General features: G+C 37.6%; 1 long non-coding RNA gene across 3 annotated transcripts in view; it reads left to right on the top strand.

The window, feature by feature from the left end:
- Window positions 1-35: 35 nt before the first annotated feature.
- Window positions 36-14633, top strand: part of LOC141568554 (uncharacterized) — a 58591-nt gene continuing 43993 nt past the window's right edge. Inside the window, exon 1 of one of the 3 annotated variants that reach the window (XR_012491703.2) lies at window positions 36-312. This is a non-coding gene — a long non-coding RNA (uncharacterized LOC141568554). The remainder of the gene's footprint in view (window positions 313-14633) is intronic. The other 2 variants (XR_016021725.1, XR_012491702.2) reach the window with 2 other exon arrangements.

Consider the following 14633-nt stretch of genomic DNA (forward strand, 5'->3'; position numbering starts at 1 on the left):
GCCATGGCAACGGTTGGGCCGGCCGCCTATTGGCTCCTGGGGCGGGGGTAAGCATTCCCTTTTGGAGGGTCCTGGCCAGGCACATTGCAGCAGTATGTTCTGATTGACGCTGGAGTTCTAACTTTCAGTTGTTGCTGTCTTTTGGTTTCACGGCCTCTTTCATGGACTGCACTGTGAATCATCAAGGTCTAAAAATACGTCGTGCGTGCTGTGTGAAGTATGTTTTTCGTGGTGAATGTTACACCAACGGAAGCTTAAGATTGATCTTCAGGGAGATCTGGGGAAACTTGGAGGAGCTTCAAGAATTAGCAGGTGTGTTATCCAAACAATTGTTTTATCAGGTACAGGAGGGTGAGGAGCTTGCTATTAGGGCTGAGCTACTCTTTTGGTTGTCAGTCCTTTTGCTATGACACCAGAAGGGAGTCTGAAACAAGATATATTTCAGTTTTGGGTGATGTTACTGTAAGCAAGAATAACTTGGAAGCTGTTGTGGTTTTTTGGGTTATTTTTTGTTTGTTTGTTTTTCCCTCCATTCATTCTTGGGGGGAGGGGTAGAGGCTGTCAGTGGAATCTGTGAAAAGCCACTGGCAATTTTTAAGCTAGTTAAAGAGAGATCCTCCTAAATAGACAGGCCACTTGGCTATGGGGTACAGCCCAATCTTGCTGTTCCAGAAAATATCCCAAGAAAATTGATCCTTTACTTACTTGAAAGACAGGTCCTGTGACTGCAAACAAAGGATAATTCTTACAACTTAAATGTGGGAGGAATTTCTGTTTTTTTTAACCGCAGATGTAACATCCTCTTTGAATTAGGACAGCAATACAAGGGGTTAGCTCAGCCAGGAGTACAAAACCTACAGTATTCTCTAATGTATTTACTTGTTTAACTTCAGAGGGGAAAATACCTTTGAATACAAATTACTTTATAGCTTACATATTGTCATCATTAGACTGACAACAGAAACAAAATTTGACAACCGTAAAGAAATACAGGATGAAATATTTCCAGTGTTGAGGTCTCTGATTTTCTTTCCTGTTTCAATTGTTTGTTGAATGAAAGATTGAGATGGTGTTTGAAACTATAGTCAAAGATACTTGGTGAAGGCAGGGACAATATTATCCTAAAGCAAATTCCCTGAGAATAGTTAAGCAATGTGAAATTATAGTGATTATGAGTTTCCAACAGTTTTCTGGTTAAATAGTATTCCTCTATGTCCTCTTGTCTAGCAACTGTGACATTTCTAATGAGATTGTAGAGAACAAATGGGAAGGACTGGACATATTCTAATTATACTCACCTGTGAAACTCTAGTAGCTTTTTTTAGATTACAGAATTGTAGCAAATATTTAATTCATAGAGATTGTTACTAGTGCTCATTTCAAAAGACACGGAACCGAAAGAGTGGTTGTCAGTAGTTAACAAGAGAAGCTGTGGGCTCCATGTCTCTGCTGGTAGATCTTTTAAGAACCTCCCTCCTACTAGGTTTTCTGAAGGGACTTTCTGCTGGTATGTCTTGGGGAGCAGTACTCCACTGGTGGGGAGCACATTGATGGGCCTGTCCAGGCATCCCTGCAGACATCATACCCTGGGAGCTTGTTGAGCACCTACGGGTGAACTAATCAGTTCTTAATTCACAGGCTTCAGGCCTATGACCCATCAGCCATGTTCCCTTAAAGGGGAAAAAATGAAGTAAGGACAATACCACAGAAGGTTGAAATTAAAAGAGTCAAATCTGTTCTATCAGGCAAAAATTCCTTAACCTGCGAATAAAACATTGTGAGGTGCCCTCCTCCCATTCTTCCCTCTCTCCAAGTTCTTTTTTCCATGCTATTCTTTCAGCAGAAAATTCCAAATACATTGTTACATGAAACTCACTTCTCTAAGAGAGTGGGCTACAGAGTTAACCTCCCTATAAGGTCTTGCAAATCCTTCTCTGGGAAAGCAAGATATTTATTAAGGACATGTTTTATCAATATATTGGTAAATTTTACAGCATTCCTTACATTCTTATGATGTTTTTGAATTTAGTATTTTTAGTCTTTAGCAACGAGCTATAGGCCTGATAGAGTTGGCCAATCACATTTCAAGGCAAATTGAAATTTCTATTTGTAGTTTTAATTGCTTATGTTGAGTAGACACAGGATATCTTTCCCCTAAGGGCTCTTTCAGAGTAAGCAATTAAGCCAGAACAGTTACCTCATATCAAATCAATCAACAGTGGAATAATAAAATTTAAAAACTGTTTAATTTCTACTGTACACAAATTTTGCTGTGCATGAAATGATCATAGAACTTTCCAAAATTCAAACAACTTTGAGCTGGATACTTTTGTAAGTAAAAATAGTACCAAAAAAGTACATAAAAGTGACTATTAATGCTATAAGTGTTTTCTTTAATTTTGTGTGTAAAGCAATATTCCCTTTGATTTACAATTAATTGGAATTTTGCCATAAATAACTTGGACCTTGAATTGATGAAAGTGTTTTATTTAATGTAGACCTTTTATGATAAAGGTATTTGGAAGCTGTTTAGGACATAACGTCATAGAATTGATTTCCAAGTATATTAGAAATCTATTATGAAATTAACAAAAGGAAAAATATAAAAGTTATACACATAATTTAAATTCAATGTTACCAATTTTATTTTGTAGAGATAGTGATGAGAAATCTGAGGTAATTTTGGCCAACTTTTGGTAGTTGAATCTCCACTGCTCTCCTGCCACTTTCCCCTCTGGCTGTTATGCTGAAGTGACAAGCTGCTTTCAGTACCTCTAACCACCCAGTTGTCTCACTCCCAGACTTCTACATATTCTCCACCCATCCTCAAAGGCAACTATTCAAAGCATTTTTGAGTTCCCTATATAAAGTGAATCCCTGCATACCCCATCATCTTTCTCTGCCTTTCTCACTCTCACTCACTCTTTTGGTACATTTAAGTCTATTTGTGTCTCTGTATCCATCACCTATCTTTCTCTACTTCTAAAGTTTGACAACAAAATCCACTTTCTATTATCTGTGTCAGGGAGAGTGGTGGGAAAAATCACCCGAGCAGAGATGATACCCAAGTTTCCCACCCCCACAGCACCCCATTGTGGAGAACCCCTGTGAACATAACAGTGCCTTTAGATGGGGCTGGGTACTAAAGAAGAGCTTTTCCAAAAATATATCCTCAATATTCACTGGTGTTAACACATTTCTATATAATTTTAAAACCATAATCTAGTGACTGGTGAGTACAGTAATGCCTAAGGTTTACTAGAGATAGGGTTTTTATATCATACATGTAATTTACAAAGTTGTTGTAAATTAAGATGTGGCAGGTGATAAGTAATATGGTGATGGCAATAATGTCAGTGGGTTGAGTAAGTAAGCTGCTCTTCCAGGTCTCGAGGAGCTCACCAAGAAATCCTGTAGAACCCACTGAGCTCCTTCCCATTTAGTACTGGGTTGTGGGTGCCCAGAATTAGCTCATGGCAACTGCCCTATCTGCATAACTACCACAGAGGCAGTAGATACCTGTCCCTTTCCAAGGGAGCCCAGAGCACCTGCTGGCATTCTGACACTAATCATGGCCCTCTGCAGCTGTCACACACCTTCTACACAGAACTGAACCAAGCTTATCCTCTCAGACCATGTCTGGAATTGCCCCCTGAGCCAACACTGAGCAGAAGAGGGCCTGTACCAGTCCAAATATTGAGACCATGCTCTTAAAACCACATTCCCCATTTCCATTGTTTTTGATTTCTCAGAGGAACAGAAAGCTCCCAGAATTGCCTTTCTCGAATAATCTTACCACCTTGTGAGACTATTTCTCAGTCTAGATCTTTCTAACCCCTTTCAACCATACCCAACAAACTCCTTTTCAGTTGTGAACACTTACCTTACATGGTCCATCTTTGCACAAAGCCTTCTCTCCGCCTTTCTTCTCTGAAATGTGCTTCTCCCCTGAAGATACTGCTTCTTCTGTAGCTGTTCAAAAGAAAAGGCTACTATTTTCTCATACCTACTCACTCACAGCCTGAAGGAAGTCAAAATTCTTTTGATCTTGTGTCACCTTTTCAGTGTATTAGCTTTATCTTTTCTTCTCATCTACCTTCTCAGAAAGGGTGGTCATGTTCATTACCTCCACCGCTGCACCTCCTGTTTCATCCATTCTCTTTGTCCTTACCTAGCTCTTGCATCAGCCTTCGTCCTCTGTCTCATTTTTCTTTAAGCCATCCAAACGATTGCCAGTGATTTAGCTAAAACACAAACCCAACCCTGTCTTCCTTCTGCTTAATATTTAAATGCCTTCTTGATGCCTGCAAGATAATATTTAAGCCTCACAGCATGGTTTCCACCATTCTCTAGGACCTGGCCTCTGCCTGGCTTGTAAGCCTCTTCTCTCACCAGCTCCTATCCATTTAATAGCTGGAACTCCAGCAGCCATCTTAGACTATAAGGTTCGTTGGGGAGTTGGAACCCTTCAGAGTGGAAATGTAGACTAGAAGGTGCTATTTCTCATATAAATCCAGGCCCTCTGGGATAGGAATGTGAACTAAGCTTCTGTCTCAATTATCCCATTGATAGTTGGGTATTTTCAATTACTTTCTTTTTTTAATTAAAGTTTATTGGGGTGACAATGGTTAGTAAAGTTACATGGGTTTCAGGTGTACAATTCTGTATTACATCATCTATATATCACATTGCATGCTCACCATCCAGAGTCAGTTCTCCTTCCATTACCATATATTTGACCCCATTTACCCTCATGACAACATTGATGGATCTGATATTATTTTGTTAAGTGAAATAAGTCAGACAGAAAAAGTCGAGAACCATATGATTTTCAATTACTTTCAATTACATCTAATCCTACTCGCTTTAAAATGAGAAAGTTGGACTTCATATTCTTTAAGAGTCATTCCAGCTTTCAGATTCTTAAAATCAAAACTAAAGTAGATATCCATCTACTCGCACAGCCTCTTTACTAGGTTGAACCTTATGAAAATGTCAGCAGTTGACCATTTTTGCTCTACAAAACCTACAACCTCATATCAACCTAACGTGTCATGATATCTTTTCATATTTGCTCAATATTTCAAATTATGTAAGCAAAGCCAAGATTTCACCTTCAAATTTAAAGTGGTTGCATTATCCTTCAGTCATTCAAATCCCCGTGATTCCCATTCTAGATTTGTGGTATGCTATTGAGAGGAATTTGGGATACTTCTCTTTCAACTTGTCTCCCATATTGGTGAAGAACATACCAAATGGCTGTCCCAAAACAGTCTGTAACTGGAACAGGTTCTGTTCTGTTCTCACTGCTTGGGATGACTGATAGAGAAAAACTCTCGTGATGTGTTTTATGGCCTTTCATTAGAGTTAATATTGCCAACAAAGGCATTCAGAGCACACTTTGTCTAGCATTTGAGAAATGTAACTATGTTTAAAGAAAAACCCTTCCTGCTTCCATGTAATTGTTAACATGGGGTTACATTTAGGAGGTTTCAGAAGGGCATGTGCTTTGAAGCAGTAGAAACATAGACAAATCAAGAAAGATGATTTCACATTCAAAATTGTAGAAAGGATTTGACCAACACTGTTTTCTTTATATTTGTGGATGTGCTTTCATTCTGTTTCAGAGAGGAAGACTTTTTTTATGATTGTAAATCCCAGGGGAATCATGGAATCAGGTGCCACGTGATGCACTGGTTACATTCATTCATTCATTTAATCAATATTTTGGGTGTTCACTATGTGTCAAGTGAGTCATGTTAGGTATTCATGGATTATGCCCAGTTCCTACCTGCTGGGCTTTGACCACCCCTAGTATAAAGTTACATTGTAAAGTGGTGTATGTACTAGTTTGGGAAGACCGTATTTTGATCTCTGTGGTTCCATAAAGGAATTCAGTCCCTGGGACATGCTAGTTCAGGCAATCCTTCCTAAAATCCAGAATGCGGTAGGGCTCAATTCGTTCACTAATTTAAATATGATGATGAGATAAAATATCTCCTGTATTAGTATAAAAGAATGGGCTCTCTGCACAAGTAGGAAGAACAGAGAGGTGGTAAGTCCTAGCAATCCTTTCCTGAGATGCAGTGATAGAATGTCATAATTAATCTGTGGGGCAACAAGCCTGGGATGTAAGTGCAGACTTTTAGCTTGCATCATATTCTCATTGTTATCTCTCATCGTCTGAAAGGCAGGAACTAATGATGAGCCTTTGGAGAGAATAACAGAAGATGGGTATATACTTATATGCTGTTCACTTGCTCATTCATTCATTCCATCAGTCAACAACCACCTGTTGAGCCCTTACCATGAACCAAGCATCAGCTGTGACATGGATATATAAGACTGAGCAGACATACACTGTCTCCCTCAGGACATTTGCCACTTAGTGAAAAAGGCATATGTTGATTAAATAATTGAAAAAAAAGCAGAAAACGAAAAGCTGTGCAATGTATTTTGAGAGAAAAATTCAAGCAATTCTGAATGAGGGACTGAGAGGCTATAGTTACTTTTGATTAAAATAAAATCAGTCAACAAAAATAACATAGTGACTAAATATACCACCACCAGTTTAGTCCTTTGCAACCAGATACATATGAATATAATGTCTGCCCGTCATTAACTAGCTGTGATACTGGCTACTTACAAACCTTTCCATTCTCATTTTCCACATTGAACAATGACCAAAACTATAGTGCCCAGTCTGTATGACAGCTGGGAAGATAAACTTCAGCAATGACTTTGAAGCATTTAGCTCACTGTCTGGTACACAGTAGGCTTTATAGCAATGCCTGTTAGCTGTTATCATTTTCAATGGTAGTGGGCTATCTGTGGGGGCAACATATGGTCCACAAGAAGATTTATACCCCAGTTCCCAGGACTTTAAATATGTTACCTTAGATGGCAAAAGAGGCACTGAAGGTATCATTAAGGTTACTACTGGCAGTTGACTTTGAAATGAGGAGATTATGGGGAGAAAGGAAAGTGCGAGGAGTAGCCACTGTCATCGGCGCCGCAGCGCAGGAGATGAGGAGACCGGGCTGCTGCCCTCCGCACCTCCCCACTGCCGCTCCCGCATTCCCTGACCCATTCCAGCAGCAGCTAAAACATGGTACATTACTATGAAGTCCTGGATGTGCAGAGACACACCTCAGCCGAGTACATCAAAAAGGCAGACGGAAACTGGCACTGAAGTAGCATCCAGATAAAAATCCTGACAATAAAGAAGTGGAGAGAAAATTCAAACAAGTCGCCAAGGCATATGAGGTGCTGTCAGATGCTAAAAAACGGGACGTCTCTAGGATTTCTGGGTGGTAATTCCCGCCCATTCTCAGCATTTTTTTTTCTTTCCCATTCCGGAATCCTGAGATATAAACTGTTTTCTGTTCTCCACCATGAATTGTTTCCACAAAGTGACCACCAATACTACCAACCACCTGCGTTCAAGGAGCCGATTTTCCCGATTTCCTGACCAACTTTTCTTGGGATTCGGGAACGGGAACGTGAACAACAACAAAAAAATCACGAGAACAGGCAGGAATTCCCACCCAGAAACCCAATCTATGACAAATACGGCAAAGAAGGATTAAACGGTGGAGTTGAAGGTGGAAGTCATTTTGACGGTCCTTTTGAATTCAGCTTCGCATTCCGGAACCACATGACGTCTTCAGGGAACTTTTTGGTGGAAGGAACCCGTTTTCATTCGACTTCTTTGAAGACCCATTCGAGGACTTGTTTAGGAACCAGAGGGGCCCCATGGGAGCAGAAGCTGAGGCACAGGGTCGTTCTTCTCTGCCTGCAGAGGGTTCCCATTGTTTGGAGGAGGTTTTTCTTCTTTTGATACTTCCTTCCTTCAGGGTTCACTTCCTTCAGGTCACTGGGTCACGGGGGGCCTCCCTTCATTCTCTTCCAAGGCGTTTGGTGGGAGTGGGAAGGGCAACTTCAAATCCATATTAACGTCCATGAATCTAACCGCAGAAAAATCAGCACAAAGAGAATTATGGAGAATGGCCAAGAGAGTGTGCAAGTTGAAGAAGATGGCCAGTTAAGGTCCTTAATGATAAATGGTAAGGAGCAGCTGCTTTGCTTGGATAACAAGTAACTCAACACGCGTGCATCACAGAGGTGTTAGCTGTAATGCCCTGTGAGGACTAACAGGAACAGTTTCTGAAGATTTCAGACAAACTCGACTTTCAGTATGAGATACCTGATCTAAAGTATTTATACCCAGCTCATTAGACCCCTGTTGTCATAAACGTTTGATTTATTGTTGGGACCACATGATAAGACAATTTATTGTCTTTAAAATTGTTATAAATTTCTGTATGCACTTGGCTTTTTTCTTAATTGTAACCCAAGGTGGCCATGACTTCCGTACACTAACATCAGCACATACCTGCTTTCCATTGTGTCTGAGACATGAGCCAAGTAGTGTCAGCCTGCTATAAAGTTAGTATTGCCAGATGACTCTTCACCAAAATAATTTCAGTTGTTTTCAGTATTTAGTAATGAAGAATATTAATGCATTAATGGTAATACATTTCTGATTTAATATAAATTGAGGATGTTTTCTAGTTGTGCATGAATGCTGACAATGTAGTAAGTTTTGACAATTGTTTAAATATGTAATGTTAAGCTTAGGTTTACAAAGTAAAGTTGGTAAACTGGGTCTTTGTCATTTGCTTAAAAAAAAAAAGAAAAAGAAAATAAATGTGAATGTGTTTGGTGCATTCTTCCCTGAGTGGGACCTGTAAAAACAAAAAAGGAGATTATGCTGGATTATCCAGATAGATTCAATGCAACCATATGGGCCCTTAAAACAGAAGGGAAAAATAGAAGAGGAAGACAGAGAGATTCAAAGCAAAAGAAGGATTTCACACGCCGTTGCTGGCTTGAAGATGGATGGGGCTACACAGGGAAATGAGAACCTCAGTCCTACCACCATGAGGGAATTAATATTGTCAACAACCTGAATGAGCCTGGAGGCAGATCTTTCCCCAGAGACTCCAGATGGCTGGCACTTTCATTTCTGCCCATGAGACCCTGAAGAGAGAACCCAGTAGAGCTCATCAGAACTTTGTGTTAATTGTTTTAAGCTACTAAATTTGTGGTAATTGTAACACAGTAATAGAAAATAAATATGCCAAAAGTTTCAATGTTTTTAACTTCAACAAGCATAATAGTAGTAGTAGTAATAATAACAAAACATTCAAATCCTAATGAATATTAAAACTTTTGAGATATACTTTATATAAAATAAAGATCACCAATCTTAAATAATAATTTGATGGGTTTTGAAATGGATACATTCATGTGACCATCCACAACAACTATGCTATAGAATGTTCTGTCACTCCATAGATTCCTGTCACTCGGGGTCTCAGCTCCCACTCCCCACATAAGAACACAAGACATGGTGAGGCCCAAAAGGAACACACACGGAGCCATAGAATGGGGAGTCACACCACTATATTCTTGCTGGTGGCTGGGTTGGAGACACAGGAAGCAGGAGCCACACTATCCGCAACCCGCCATCCACTTCTCTCTGGCAACCAACCTCACTTGCTAGATGCAATCTGCCGTGCTAACTGCAATCCACTCTTGCTAGCTCAGCCATCTTTTTGCTAGTCCCCATTTTCTGCTAGCGTAGCCATGGCAGTTATACTAGTGTCCAATGGCTCACTGGTTAAAGCTGATGGCCAACTAGCCACAGCTGATGGCCATCCAATCACAGTTGATAGCCATTTACTACCTGAGTGTGCACCTTTCCACATGAGGGCGAGAGCCAGGAAACTGCACTCCTGGCTCTGTCCCCACATGGGTTATGTAATAAGTTTAGGTTTACCTATATGAGGAACTACTAAACTGTTTTCATGGTAACCATACCATTATGCATTCAAACCAGCGATGTAGAAGAGTCCATTTAACCCAATTCTCATCATCACTTAGTATTGCCAGTCTTCTTAATTTTAGTCATTAGAGTGGGATCTTATTGTGGTTTTAATTTGCATTTCCCTATTGACTAGTGGATTTGTAAGACTTTTTAATTTTGGGTGTAAATATTTGCATATAATGGATGGAATACTTTTATCAGATACCAATCTGTGGCTTATCTTTTATTCTTTTACTTTTGGCTTTTGAGAAGGAAGAGTTTGAATTTTGATGAAGTCCAATTTATTGAATGTTATTTTTATGGTTCATGCTTTTTGTGTCCTTTCCAAAAACACCTCTCCCTAATTCAAAGCCACAAGGATTTTTTTTTTCCTATCTTTTTTACATAGTTTATGGTTTTAACTCTTATATTTATATCTCTGGTCCTTTCAGTCAATTTTTGTGTATGTGTGTCATAAGAGTTCATGGTCATTATTTTTCATACAGTTATCCAATTTACATAAAAGACTATCCATTTTCAATTGAATTGCATTTTTGTCAAATGGTTACATAAATGTGGGTTTAGTTTTGGACCCCTATTCTGTTTCATAGATCACTATGTCTATCCTTATTCCAATATTACACTGTGTTGACTTCTACAGTTTTATAGTGAATCTTCAAAACAGGTAGTGTAAGTTCTTTAACAATGTTCTTTTTAAAGATTGTTTTGGTTAACTAACATCCTTTTCATTTCATCTGAATTTTAAATAAGCTTGTCAATTTCCAAATAAAATCTTGCTCAGATTTTGATTTGGGTTGTATCATACTCATATAACAATATGGGTAGAATTGACATCATAACAACATTGAATTTTTTTTGCTCGATGGTCATGGTATATCTCTCCATTTATTTAGGTCTTCATTAGTTTCTCTCAGCATTGATTTGAGGTTTTAAGTGCAAATGTCTCAGCATCTTTTGTTACATGTATTCATAAGTATTTTTGATACTTATGCTAATATGAGAACTCAATGTTTAATATTGCAATTGTTCTTTGATAGCACAAAATATAACTGATATTTGTATATTTATCTTCTACACTGGAACTGTGCTAAACTCATATATTACTTCTATTCATTTTTTTATATTACTTAAGATATTCTACATTGATGATCATTAGTCTACAAGAAAAGGAATTTTTACATCTTCTTTTCCAAACTGCATACCTTCTTTCTTTCTCTTCCTTCAATGGTGAAATATTAGGCACATTCCCTCCAAAACAGGGAACAAAGCAAGGATTTCTACTTTTACCACTTTCAGCATAATATTGAAGAGAAGTGGTAAAACTAGAAATCTTTGCTTTGTTCCCTGTGTTTGCAGGAATGTGCTCAGTATTTCACCATTAAGTATGATGTTGGCTGTAGATTTTTCATAGATGTCCTATATCAGTTTAGGAAGTTGTCTTCTATTCCAAATTTCCTAAGAGTTTTTATCAACAGTGTATTATTGAATTTTTCTTGGTCATTTACCATTGCTGACAGTAGCACAAGTGTCTATTAGATGAGAGCTACATTTCACAGAAAACATCAACAAATTTTGAATGCTTGTCTTTTAGTAAAAAAAAAAAAAAGACTCACAACTCATTCTGACATTTGAAAGCTTTTGTATACTGTGCCATGCTCTAATCAGTAAACATCAGTGTGGCACAGAGGGTTTGAATTACTGCCCCCCTCATTATGAATTACTATCGTTTTCATAAAATTTTATATGTTTTTTTTTTATAAAATCAATTACATTATTGACTTTATTCACTTTGAATTTAACTTACTTATTGAAGTATTTTGCAATGAATTATGCAATAGATTCATTTTATGTCTGGTGCTATTGCTATTGCCTTAGTCATTTTTGTTTTGTTTTTTTTCAGTTTGGTCAAATCTTCACCAATATTCAATAAAATGTTTTGTTTATTTGTTTGTTTACTACCTTCTTTGTGTTAGAATATACTTTATTTGGCATACTTGCTCTTTAGAGGCTCACAAAATTTGGTTCTTGAAACAGAAGTGATCAAATACCATACGATTTGACACATTAGAAATACATCATGACAGTTTGAAACATACCTTTAATTTCCCTCCTAGTCACATACCATTGTAACTAAAGGTTATAATGACAGCCTTGCATCAAGATGGGACAACATTATTGGCCAATGGGACATGAAAAGAAATGAGAGGAGTTGCATTCAAGCCTGGCCACACAACATCTCTCTTGATCTTCTGTTTGGTTGTGCTTCTATGCAGCTGGAAGCAAAGGACTCTGTATGATGAGGGCACATGATTTTAGGAGCCTGAGTCTCTGTGGTTAATCCTTGAAAGACAGACACCCCGTAAGTGTCTGTCTACCAAGAGGACCTTTGGCAGAAATTGGATGAGTAAGAAATAGATCTTCCTTGTTTACAACATTGGCAAATTGGGGTTGTATGTTACAGATTGCCTATCCTAACTAATCTATATAGCAAAATGGTATAGCAAATTTCCCAACTAAGTAACAGGATTCACTATTTTGAGGCTTTAAATCAACATAACTTTTTAAATGCATCTTCTAGTAGTGTTTGCTGAAGAAGAAATATTTATATATTATTCATATATTCTTTTCCATGTATTAGTTCAACATTTTTTTACAATAGAAGGAAGACCAAGTATTTCCCCAAAGCTATTTGGCATTTTTTTTGTTTTACTATTAAGGAAGAAACCCCAAGCAAGACTTACAAATACTTCTAAGTTCATTAAAAATTCATAAAGTACTATGTAGAGTATTCACAGCTTAAAGTAATTTTTAATTGTAAATGTTTTTCTCTATATCCTATCTACATACTTATTTTTAATTATCTTATTGATCATTCTATCATTAGTTTATATTTTAAATCAAAGCACACACTTAGTTAAGATTTCCTCTTCAAGGATTCATTTGTAATCTCATAAATCAAATAATCTTTCTAATTAATAAATTTGTATTTCTTTTTGGCCAGCTTCTCGCAGATCTGACTAGATCATGAATTACTATACTTCATCACATTGTTGATGGGAGAGCTTGGTGGGAGAGGGAGAGGGGGCAGCTCTGCTATTCTCTTGTTGTTGGCTTGTGCCCTCCATATTTTCATTACCCTGAAATCAGCCTTTCCATGGGGAATGACTTTAACCTACCTGTCCTGTTTTTCAGGACTAGTTTAGTAAAAACCAGATAATTTAATCCATAAATCCACCTCACCAGACATATGTTAACTGCATTATCCATGACATTCTGAAAGCAAATAAACAAAGGAAGGAGCCACCATCACCTTTCCCAATTTCACAGAATACTGATTTTAGGATATTCACATGACTATCTATGAATACGAAAATGTGATATTTTGGGAGTCTGCCTTAGAACACACTTCATAACAAAAACAAAACAAAAACAAAACAAAAACCCCTCATTCTAATTTAATAACTCATGGTGGGGAAATTTTTATTCTTGATAATTTGTAAAATGTATTGTTGTGTTTGTTTTTTCATTACAATACTCTGTAAGTGTCACATCCCTGAGGACATAGACTTGTCTCCTGCTTCAAACAGAAAACACAGGTTATCCTATGTGAAGCTTCTAAATTATTAGCTGTTTTCCTCCTACCCTAAGCAATTACATCTACCCTCCCTTCCTGTCTTAGGGGAAGAAGTGTTTTCTCCTTGACAAAAATAATAATCTTAATAATGTTTCCAAAAAGTACATCAAATTCTCATCAGTTTTTTTAGCTTATATGCAACTGTACTTTCCAATGATGTCCTTGAAACTTTGGAAATCAGTTTTCTATTTTTTAAATTCTATTGTTTTTAAGCATCTGCCTGCCTTGAACTGTATTGTACTGTGTTAGATGATATCATGTCCTGTGCTAAAAAGATATAATATTAAACAATAAAAAGTCCTAGCTAGACCTTTAGTTATAATGATACTATTTGACATATCAAAGTATGATTTGAATTTTTAGATCATTAGTTTCCTACAATTTTCTGGTCTTTAGGTCTTGGTGGCAATTCAGCTGCAAGATCAGTTAGACCTTCTCTTTCTCTTTTACATTCCACATGGAGATTTATACTGAATATAAATACGTGACTGGTCTTCTGTTTCCTTTTAGCCATACATACAGTTTAGCTACACTTGAAGAGTTAGAGCCAAGAGATTCTTTACTTTAATAAAATTGATTTTACACATTTGACCTTACTTTATTTAGGAATAGCTTAGAAGGAATCAAATACATTTTTCTTCTTGATTCATCCCTGGTGAAGTCAGTTCCTGATTAAGGTCAAATTTTTCCTTTGGCAAGTCTAGAGTTTCTTATTAAAGCTCTGATTGCAGACACATGACTGTTCAAGAGTAAAGGTAGGAAATAGGGCAAGGTACACAGGCTAATGTTGTTTCTGTTTTCCCCCCAAAGTATCAGGCATGTGGGAAATTGTGTCAGTTGACTCTGTGATAGTGAAACTTCACAATTCATGTGTCTTTTGGATTTCCCTGAAGCAGACATGGGGATCATTAAGTTCAGACCTGGGGATCCATGAAATAAAATGTGACTAATACTGATTTTAGAGGATATGGCTAGCAAGACAACTGTTATTGATGATTTAGGGAGAAAAGCTAAATCACTGAAAAAGCATCAAGCATTGTTTTATAATCACTATGGCATTAACTGATTGGTTTTCTCAAGATGGAGATGATGCATTTGAGAAGCTGC

This window comes from Rhinolophus sinicus, chromosome 7 (assembly GCF_057876585.1).
Source record: "Rhinolophus sinicus isolate RSI-liver-muscle chromosome 7, RSI-T2T, whole genome shotgun sequence".
Classification (NCBI taxonomy): domain Eukaryota; kingdom Metazoa; phylum Chordata; class Mammalia; order Chiroptera; family Rhinolophidae; genus Rhinolophus; species Rhinolophus sinicus.